The following is an 11993-nucleotide window of genomic DNA, read 5'->3' as shown; positions in this document are numbered from 1 at the left end:
TCAATTCCCCTTCAATCCTTGGCTTAAATAGCATCAGAAATGAGTTGGATTGGGCCCACAAGGCTTTAGAATTCGCTGGCCACGAATTTGCATTTAATGAATCACATGCAAATCAGCGCATATGCTTACTGTGCGCGTGCGCACCCTTATCCGTAATGCAAATATGGAAAATCTTATATCATTTTGAAGCTCCAGATGTTAGCTTTCCAACACAACTAGAACCGCATCATTTGGACCTCTGTAGCTCAAGTTATGGTCGATTAAGTCCGAAGAGGTCGGCTTGACAGCTTTTGCGATTCCTTCATTTCTTCATGAGTTCTCCATTTTTACATGCTTTCCCTTCATTCCCTTGATCCAATCTTTTCCTCCTAAATCTGAAATCACTTAAAAAACATATCAAGGCATCTAATGGAATCAAGGTGAATTAAATTTAGCTATTTTAAGTCCTAAAAAAACATGTTTTTACTCTTAAGCACAATTAAAGGAGAATTTACAAAATCATGCTATTTCATTGAATAAATATGGGAAAAGATGATAAAATCCTCTAAATTAAGCACAAGATAAACCCTATAAATGGGGTTTATCAACCTCCCCACACTTAGACCAAGCATGTCCTCATGCTTAAACCAAGAAAGAACAAAGGGTATCAACATTTATTCAATGTAAACTAATCTAAATGCAAACTACTTATATGCAACTAGCTACATGAATGCAATTGCTTGGTCAAAATAAATCAATTCCCAAGAATACATATATGCACAAGGGCTAAGAATTAGCAAGTCTAATCCACAATTGAATTGAGTTATTAAATATTTTTACAAACTTGCATGAAAAGAAATGATCATAGGTGAAAACATGTAATTGAGCATCAAACCCTCAACGGATGTGTTTGCACTCTATTCGCTCAAGTGTTTAGGGTTGATTCTCTCAATTCTCCTATATTTCATGCTTTCTAAGATTTGTTTTTCTTCTAACAATCAACATATATTCCATGCATGCATACAATTATCATGAGGTCTTTTCTTAAAATTTGAATCTTTGATAAGATTAAACTTCCCACCTAACCTACAACATCATATACAATTTCAAAGCTAACCTAACTACCAATTTTTCTCACTTTTTCACATACTCATGCATTTTCTTTCCTTGATCATGACACTTATGCATTGATTTTATTGAGCTTCGCTTTGCTTTAGGGCATTTTTGTCCCTTTTTTATTTCTTTCTTTTTCCTTTTTCTTTCTTTTTCTATTTTCTTCTTTTCTTTTCTTTCTTTTTTTCTTTCTTTTTCTTTTTCTTTCATTTTTCTCATTTTTTTCTTTCTTTCAAACTATATACAAGAACATCAATGGATAAGGTCTATACATTTTATCAATACATGAGCATGTACCCAATTCCCAATAATTTCAATAAAAATACAAAACTAATCTTTTATTCCCCCAATGTCCCAAGATTCCCACACTTGAATGATACACACACTCTAGCCTAAGCTAATCAAAGATCTGAATTAACAACATTTATTGTTTTTTGCTTTAAGGCTTGTAATGTGCTAAATTAAGAACAAGTGGGTTAATCATAGACTCAAATTTTGGCTAACAAAGGAAGATAAAAGGTAAGGCTTTTTGGGTAAGTGAGCTAATGAAATGATGGCCTCAATCATATAAATGCATGAATACACAAAATAATGGACATAGAGAATCAAACAAATCAAAGATTACAATCATAGAAAGAGAATAATGCACACAAGAAGGAAAAAATAAATGGTTATAAGATGTAACCACGCCATTAGGCTCAAGTCTCACTTGCTTGTGTTCTTAGCTCAAAAATCATGTTCCACAATATATATATAATTTAGGCAAGTTTTATGAAAAGTTTTCACTCAAATCAATTGATGCCCTATAGATAGAAATCTTGAAAAATTTCATTATTTTGACTAAGCTTATTATGTATATGTATGTAAAAATATGAAAATGAAAATAAAAATCCTAAAAGACCTAAAATGAAATGCAGAAGTGTTGAAATTAGAAACTTGTCACCCAAAATCGCCGAACGGTCGGACGACCTCCCCACACTTAAAAGTTTGTACCGTCCTCGGTGCACTCAAAGATGAGCAAGGGGGTACGGCGACTCTCCGGATTGCTACCTTCAGCTGGTAGGTCAACCAGTTGCTGCATGTTCTTTCTCCCGCTTCCGTTATTGCTTGTGGTGCATCATTCATGAAAAACAAAAATATAACACCATAAGATGAGAGAATACAAAAGCAAGGAAGTATAATTGTTGGAATGAGGTAAATCACTAGGAATGAGTGAGTGAATTATTGTGACATTAATGACAAAAAGGTGTGTGAGTTCTAAATTGCGTGGTTTAGAACGCACACTAGTACAAAAAGCGATGTCAGAAAAGAAGCATGCACTTTACTCATTCTAGTATGCTTGAGATGCTTTAAGTAAGCTTGTAAGGTAAAACAATCATTAAAGAAGCATGAGAGCATTCAATTCATAACATATGGATGCATATAATCATGAAACACAATGCATTAAGGTAAATGCACAACATCCAATGTCAGGAGATTGCCTAATCAAAGAATAGGGTTTAAATCACATGGTGGCCAAATCATGTAATTCAAGAAGAGTTACAAGCTCGAAGACAATTCTCATCACTTGGTATTCATAAAAGGTAAGCATGAAAAACTCAAAACCATGTAGCAAAATATAACCTCAACAATAGAATCCAACAAAGATTATAAACATAATAATGTTAAGATAACATCCCTTTTTAATACTCAGCAGCAATTAATGGTAAACAAGAATAACAATCCAACACTTACAATGAAAAAGAGAAAATGAAATGAAAATTAAACTAACTAACTAATCAACTAGCTAACTAACTAATTAGTTAACTAAAATAAATGGTCATCAATGGTGTTTGGGAGTGTTAGATGAGGGGTAGAAGAAGGGAAGAAGAAAGGAGAAGGAAAGAAATGGAAAGAGGAGAAGAAAAGAAATGTAATGAAGGAAGGACATCCGCGCGTACGTGCGCATGGCGCACGCGTGGATGGTGGTGGATTGGATGCGACGCGTACGCGCACATGGCGTGTTGGTGCACAAAATCGTGATCATCAATGGCACCAACAACTTGGTACGCACAATTGTAATCTCAACCCTTTATCACAACTTCGCACAACTAACCAGCAAGTGCACTGAGTAAGGGTCGATCCCACGGAGATTGTCGGCTTGAAGCAAGCTATGGTCATCTTGTAAATCTCAGTCAGGAAGATTTAAATGGTTATGGAGAATTGATAATTAAAAGATGAATAAAACATAAAATAGGATAGAGATACTTATGTAATTCATTGGTGAGAATTTCAGATAAGCGTATGAAGATGCTTTGTTCCTTCTGAACCTCTGCATTCCTATTGTCTTCTTCCAATCATTCATACTCCTTTCCATGGCAAGCTTATGTTGGGTTTCACCGTTGTCAATGGCTACCTCCCGTCCTCTCAGTGAAAATGGTCCAAATGCGCTGTCACCGCACGGCTAATCAGCTGTTGGTTCTCGATCATGTTGGAATAGGATCCATTGATCCTTTTGCGTCTGTCACTACGCCCAACACTTGCGAGTTTGAAGCTCGTCACAGTCATTCCTTCCCACATCCTACTCGGAATACCACAGACAAGGTTTAGAGTTTTCGGATCTCAGGAATGCTGTCAATTGATTCTAGCCTATACCACGAAGACTCTGATCTCATGGAATGGAAGGCTCGGTTGTCAGGCGAGGCAACCATGCGTCATGAACCAGGAGGCTAAGAGATACGCACTCAAGCTATTGCAAGTAGAACGAAAGTGGTTTTTAGGCATGCGTTCATAGGTGAGAATGATGATGAGTGTCACAGATCATCACATTCATCAGGTTGAAGAACGAGTGGATATCTTAGAACAGATATAGGCTTGAGTTGAATAGAAAAACAATAGTACTTTGCATTAATTCATGAGGAACAGCAGAGCTCCACACCTTAATCTATGGTGTCTAGAAATTCCACCGTTGAAAATAAAAAGTGATAATGGTGATCATTGGCTTCGGCCCCAGAGAGGGAACCAGAAGAACCAAGATGAAAATACAATAGCAAAAGGTCCTATTTATAGAGAACTAGTAGCCTAGGGTTTATGAAAATAAGTAATTAATGCAGAAATCTTCTTCCGGGCCCACTTGGTGTGTGCTTGTGCTGAGCATTGAAGCTTTCACATGTAGAGACTTTTCTTGGAGTTAAACGCCAGCTTTTGTGCCAGTTTGGGCGTTTAACACCAGCTTTTTTGCCAGTTCTGGCGTTTTGACGCCAGAATTTTTATGCTGATTTGGAATGCAGGTTTCGGCCATCAAATCTCAAGCAAAGTATAAACTATTATATGTTGCTAGAAAGCCCAGGATGTCTAATTTCTAACGCAATTAAGAGCGTGCCAATTGGGTTTCTGTAGCTCCAGAAAATCCGCTTCGAGTGCACAAAGGTCAGAATCCAACAGCATCTGCAGTCCTTTTTCAGCCTCTGAATCAGATTTTAGCTCAGGTCCCTCAATTTCAGCCAGAAAATACCTGAAATCATAGAAAAATACACAAACTCATAGTAAAGTCTAGAAATGTAATTTTTATTTAAAAACTAATAAAAATATAATAAAAACTAACTAAAACATACTAAAAACATACTAAAAACAATGCCAAAAAGCGTATAAATTATCCGCTCATCACAACACCAAACTTAAATTTTTGCTTGTCCCCAAGCAACTGAAAATCAAATAGAATAAAAATAAGAGAATATACTATAAATTCCAAAATATCAATGAAACTTAGCTCCAATTAGATGAGCGGGACTAGTAGCGTTTTGCCTCTGAACAGTTTTGGCATCTCACTTTATCCTTTGAAGTTCAGAATGATTGGCATCTATAGGAACTCAGAATTCAGATAGTGTTATTGATTCTCCTAGTTCAGTATGTTGATTCTTGAACACAGTTACTTTATGAGTCTTGGCCGTGACCCTAAGCATTTTGTTTTCTAGTATTACCATCGGATACATAAATGCCACAGACACATAACTGGGTGAACCTTTTCAGATTCTGACTCAGCTTTGCTAGAGTCCCCAATTAGAGGTGTCCAGAGCTCTTAAGCACACTCTTTTTTTGCTTTGGACCACGACTTTAACTGCTCAGTCTCAAGCTTTTCACTTGACACATTCACGCCACAAGCACATGGTTAGGGACAGCTTGGTTTAGCTGCTTAGGCCAGGATTTTATTCCTGTGGGCCCTCCTATCCACTGATGCTCAAAGCCTTGGATCCTTTTTATTTTACCCTTGCCTTTTGGTTTAAAGGGCTATTGGCTTTTTCTGCTTGCGTTTTCTTTTTCTTTCTTTTTTCTTTTTTTCGCCAATTTTTTTCTCTTCTTTTTTTTTCGCAAGCTTTTCAATGTTTTTTCTTGCTTCAAGAATCATTTTTATGATTTTTCAGATTATCAATAATATTTCTCTTTTTTCATCATTCTTTCAAGAGCCAACAATTTTAACATTCATAAATAACAAATTCAAAAAATATGCACTGTTCAAGCATTCATTCAGAAAACAAAAAGTATTGTCACCACATCAAAATAATTAAACTAGTTTCAAGGATGAATTCGAAATCATGTACTTCTTGTTCTTTTTTTATTAAAATATTTTTCTTTTAAGAAAGGTGATGGATTCATAGGACATTCATAGGTTTAAGACATAGACACTAAGACACTAATGATCATGTAATAAAGATACAAACATAGATAAACATAAAGCATAATTTTCGAAAAACAGAAAAATAAGAGCAAAGAGATTAAAGAACGGGTCCACCTTAGTGATGGCGGCTCGTTCTTGCTCTTGAAGATCTTATGGAGTGCTTGAGCTCCTCAATGTCTCTTCCTTGCCTTTGTTGCTCCTCCCTCATGAATTTTTGGTCTTCTCTAATTTCATGGAGGAGGATGGAATGCTCTTGGTGCTCCACCCTTAGTTGTCCCATGTTGGAACTTAATTCTCCTAGGGAGGTGTTGATTTGCTTCCAATAGTTTTGTGGAGGAAAATGCATCCCTTGAGGCATCTCAGGGATTTCATGATGAGGATTTTCCTCATGCTCTTGTTGAGGTCCATGAGTGGGCTCTCTTGTTTGCTCCATCCTTTTCTTAGTGATGGGCTTGTCATCTTTAATGAGGAGTCTTCGCCACAACTTCATAGAAGTGGTCTTGATGGACCTTTGAGATGAATCTCTCCATCTCCCATGACTCGAAGGTGGAAGCAATTGCCTTTCCTTTCCTCTTTCTAGAGGTTTTTCCGGCCTTAGGTGCCATAAATGGTTATGGAAAAACAAAAATGCTGAGCTTTTCCACACCAAACTTAAAAGATTTGCTCATCCTCGAGCAAAAGAATAAAGAAAGGAGGAGAAGAAGAAGAGATGGAGGAGATGGAGGTGTGTGAATTGTTCGGCCAAAGGGGGTTTTAAGTGGTTATGATGTGGAAAAGGAAGGAGTGATGGTTTGAATTTGAGTGGGTGGGTGTAGGTGGGTTGTATAATGGTTTTGGAGGAGTAATAGAGGTGATTGGTGGAGGTTATTTGGGGAAGAGTATTATGAAAAGGTGTGAAGAAGTGAGAGAGAGTGAGTTGAGGTTGGTGGGGATCCTGTGGGGTCCACAGATCCTGAGGTGTCAAGGATTTCTCATCCCTGCACCAATTAGGCGTGCAAAATGCCCTTAGAGTGCAATTCTGGTGTTAAACGCCAGTTATGTGCCCCTTTCTAGCGTTAAACGCCAGTCTGGTGCCCATTTTTGGCGTTAAACGCCCAGAATGGTGCCAGACTGGGTGTTTAACGCCCATTCTGCTACCCTTACTGGCGTTTAAACGCCAGTAAGCTTCTCCTCCAGGGTGTGCTATTTTTAATACTTTTTTTCATTCTGTTTTTGCTTTTTCAATTGTTTTTGGGACTTCACATGATTATCAACCTACAGAAAACATAAAATGACAATGGAGAATAAATAGATATAATTAAATAAAATTGGGTTGCCTCCCAACAAGCGCTTCTTTAATGTCAATAGCTTGACAGTGAGCTCTCATGGAGCCTCACAGATAATCAGAGCAGGGTTGGGGCCTCTCAATACCAAACTTAGAGTTTGGTTGTGGCCTCCCAACACCAAACTTAGAGTTTGGATGTGGGGTTTTGTTTGACTCTGTATTGAGAGAAGCTTTTCATGCTTCCTCTCCATGGTTACAGAAGGAGATCCTTGAGCCTTAAATACAAGGTAGTCCCCATTCAATTGAAGGACCAATTCTCCTCTGTCAACATCAATTACAGCTTTTGCTGTGGCTAGGAAGGGTCTTCCAAGGTACTTAGCAACTTGCTCTTCAGTGACATCTTCATCCTCTTCAGAGGAGGAATATTCATCAGAGCTCATGAATGGTAACAGGAAGTTCAAAGGAATCTCTATGGTTTCTGTATGAGCCTCAGATTCCTTTGGTTTCTCAAAGGGGAACTCCTTACTGGTCAGTGGACGTTCCATGAGGTCTTCCTCACTGGGAATCACTGCCTTTTCACTCTCTCCAGGTTCGGCCACACCAAGTAAGGTTATGGCCTTGCACTCTCTTTTGGGATTCTCTTCTGTATTGCTTAGGAGAGTGCTAGGAGGAGTTTCAGTAATCTTCTTACTCAGCTGACTGGTGCACGAAATTATGATCTCAGGCAACGGCACCAGAAACTCTGTACGCACGTCTTAATAAATCGTTTTTCATTCACAACTTCGATACAACTAACCAGCAAGTGCACTGGGTCGTCCAAGTAATAAACCTTACGTGAGTAAGGGTCGATCCCACGGAGATTGTTGGTATGAAGCAAGCTATGGTCACCTTGTAAATCTCAGTCAGGCGGATATAAAATAGTTATGGAGTTTTCGAACATAAATAATAAATAGATAGAAAATAAGGATAGAAACACTTATGTAATTCATTGGTGAGAATTTCAAATAAGCGTATAGAGATGCTTTCGTTCCTCTGAATCTCTGCTTTCCCGCTGTCTTCATCCAATCAGTCTTACTCCTTTCTACGGCTGGCTTTATGTAAGGACATCACCGTTGTCAATGGCCACTTTCAATCCTCTCTGGAAAATGGTCCGATGCGCTGTCACTGCATGGCTAATCGTCTGGAGGCATCACCCTTGTCAATGGCTGCATCCCATCCTCTTGTGAAAATGGTCCAAATGCTCTATCACAGCACGGCTAATCATCTGAGGTTCTCGATCATACTGGAATAGGATTCACCCTCCTTTTACGTCTGTCACTACGCCCAGCACTCGCGAGTTTGAAGTTCGTCACAGTCATTCAATCCCAGAGTCCTACTCGGAATACCACAGACAAGGTTTAGACTTTCCGGACTCTCATGAATGCCGCCATCAATCTAGCTTATACCACGAAGATTCTGATTAAGAGATCTAAGAGATACTCATTCAATCTAAGGTAGAACGGAAGTGGTTGTCAGGCACGCGTTCATAGGGAATGATGATGATTGTCACGTTCATCACATTCAGGTTGAAGTGCGAATGAATATCTTAGAAGCGGAATAAGTTGAATTGAATAGAAAAACAGTAGTACTTTGCATTAATCTTTGAGGAACTGCAGAGCTCCACACCTTAATTTATGGAGTACAAAAACTCTACCGTATGAAAATACATAAGTGAAAGGTTCAGGCATGGCCAAATGGCCAGCCCCCAAACGTGATCACAGGATCAAAAATACAATCCAGGATGATCCCCAAGATCCTAATACAATAGTAAGAAGTCCTATTTATAATAAATTAGCTACTAGGGTTTACAAAAGTAAGTAATTGATGCATAAATCCACTTTCGGGGCCCACTTAGTGTGTGCTTGGGCTGAGCTTGAATGTTACACGTGCAGAGGCTCTTTCTGGAGTTGAACGCCAGGTTGTAACGTATTTCTGGCGTTCAACTCTGGTTTGTGACATGTTTCTGGCGTTTAACTCCAGACAGCAGCGTAGAACTGGCATTCAACGCCCTTTTACGTCATCTAAACTTGGCCAAAGTATGGACTATTATATATTGCTGGAATGCCCTGGATGTCTACTTTCCAACGCAATTGGTAGCGCGCCATTTTGAGTTCTGTAGCTCCAGAAAATCCACTTTGAGTGTAGGGAGGTCAGAATCCAACAGTATCAGCAGTCCTTCTTCAACCTCTGAATTTGATTTTTGCTCAAGTCCCTCAATTTCAGCTAGAAAATACCTGAAATCATAGAAAAACACACAAACTCATAGTAAAGTCCAGAAATGTGAATTTAACATAAAAACTAATGAAAACATCCCTAAAAGAAATTAGATTCTACTAAAAACATACTAAAAACAATGCCAAAAAGCGTATAAATTATCCGCTCAGCACAACACCAAACTTAAATTGTTTCTTGGCCCCAAGCAACTGAAAATCAAATAGGATAAAAAGAAGAGAATATACTATAAATTCCAAACTATCAATGAAACATAGCTCCAATCAGATGAGCGGGACTTGTAGCTTTTTGCCTCTTGAATAGTTTTGGCATCTCACTTTATCCATTGAGGTTCAGAATGATTGGCATCTATAGGAACTCAGAGTTCAGATAGTGTTATTGATTCTCCTAGTTCAGTATGATGATTCTTGAACACAGCTATTTTATGAGTCTTGGCCGTGGCCTTAAGCACTTTGTTTTCCAGTATTACCACCGGATACATAAATGCCACGGACACATAATTGGGTGAACCTTTTCAGATTCTGACTCAGCTTTGCTAAAGTCCCCAATTAGAGGTGTCCAGGGTTCTTAAGCACACTCTTTTTTTGCTTTGGACCTTGACTTTAACCTCTCAGTCTCAAGTTTTTACTTGACACCTTCACGCCACAAGCACATGGTTAGGGACAACTTGGTTTAGCCGCTTAGGCCAGGATTTTATTCCTTTAGACCCTCCTATCCACTGATGCTCAAAGCCTTGGGATCCTTTTTATTTACCCTTGCCTTTTGGTTTTAAGGGTTATTGGCTTTTTGCTCTTGCCTCTTAGTTTTAAGAGCTTTTGGCTTTTTTTGCTTGCTTTTTCTTTTTCTTTCTATTTTTTTTCGCTATTTTTTTTCTTTTTTTTTCCTGCAAGCTTAGTTCTTTGCTGCTTTTTCTTGCTTCAAGAATCATTTTTATGATTTTTCAGATTATCAAATAACATGTCTCCTTATCATCATTCTTTCAAGAGCCAACATATTTAACATTCTTAAACAACAACTTCAAAAGACATATGCACTGTTCAAGCATTCATTCAGAAAACAAGAAGCATTGTCACCACATCAATATAATTAAACTAAGTTCAAGGATAAATTCGAAACTCATGTACTTCTTGTTCTTTTGAATTAAAACAGTTTTCATTTAAGAGAGGTGATGGATTCATAGGACATTCATAACTTTAAGACAAAGTTACTAAATACTAATGATCATGTAATGAAGACACAAACATGGATAAGCACTTAACATAGAGAAAATGAAAAATAGAGAATGTAAGAACAAGGAATGAGTCCACCTTAGTGATGGTGGCGTTTCCTTCTTGAGGAACCAATGATGTCCTTGAGCTCTTCTATGTCTCTTCCTTGTCTTTGTTGCTCCTCCCTCATTGCTTTTTGATCTTCTCTTATTTCATGAAGGATGATGGAGTGCTCTTGATGTTCCACCCTTAATTGTCCCATGTTGGAACTTAATTCTCCTAGGGAGGTGTTGATTTGCTCCCAATAGTTTTGTGGAGGAAAATGCATTTGAGGCATCTCTGGGATCTCATGGTGATGAGCTTCATGCGTCGCTTGAGATCTATGAATGGGCTCTCTTGCTTGCTCCATCCTTTTCTTAGTGATGGGCTTCTCTTCCTCAATGGGAATATCTCCTTCTATGAAAGCTCCAGCTGAGTAACATAGATGGCAAATAAGATGAGGGAAAGCTAGCCTTGCCCCAGGAGAGGGCTTTTCGGCTATTTTGTAGAATTCAAGGGAGATGACTTCATGAACTTCTACTTCCTCACCAGTCATGATACTATGAATCATGATGGCTCGATCCACAGTAACTTCGGATCGGTTGCTAGTGGGGATGATGGAGCGTTGGATGAACTCTAACCATCCTCTAGCTACAGGCTTGAGGTCCAATCTTCTTAGTTGAACCGACTTGCCTTTGGAGTCAATCTTCCATTGAGCTCCTTCCACACATATGTCCATGAGGACTTGGTCCAACCTTTGATTAAAGTTGACCCTTCTAGTGTAGGGGCGTGCATCTCCTTGCATCATAGGCAAGTTAAACGCCAATCTCACATTCTCTGGACTAAAATCTAAGTATTTCCCCCGAACCATTGTAATATAATTCTTTGGTTTTGGGTTCTTACTTTAATCATGGTTCCTAGTGATCCATGCATTGGCATAGAACTTTTGAACCATTAGGATGCCGACTTGCTGGATGGGGTTTGTTAGAACTTCCCAACCTCTTCTTTGGATTTCATGTCGGATCTCCGGATACTCATTCTTCTTGAGCTTGAAAGGGACCTCGGGGATCACCTTCTTCTTGGCCACAACATCATAGAAGTGGTCTTGATGAGCTTTGGAGATGAATCTTTCCATCTCCCATGACTCGGAGGTGGAAGCTTTTGTCTTCCCTTTCCCTTTTCTAGAGGATTCTCCGGTCTTGGGTGCCATCAATGGTAATGGAAAAACAAAAAGCTTATGCTTCTACCACACCAAACTTAGAATTTTGCTCGCCCTTGAGCAAGAGAAGAAAGAATAGATGAAGAAGAAGAAGAAATGGAGGAGAGGGAGAGAGAGATGTGTTTCGGTCAAGAAGGGGAAGAGAGGGTTGTGTTGTGTGAAAATGAGGAAGAATGGAGGGCTATATATAGGGAAGGGAGGGGGTTAAGGTTCAGCCATATAGGGTGGGTTTGGGTGGGAAATTGA

The sequence above is a fragment of the Arachis ipaensis genome, chromosome B5, assembly GCF_059453495.1.
Source record: "Arachis ipaensis isolate K30076 ecotype BB chromosome B5, ASM5945349v1, whole genome shotgun sequence".
NCBI lineage: Eukaryota > Viridiplantae > Streptophyta > Magnoliopsida > Fabales > Fabaceae > Arachis > Arachis ipaensis.
This window is presented reverse-complemented; position numbering follows the sequence as displayed.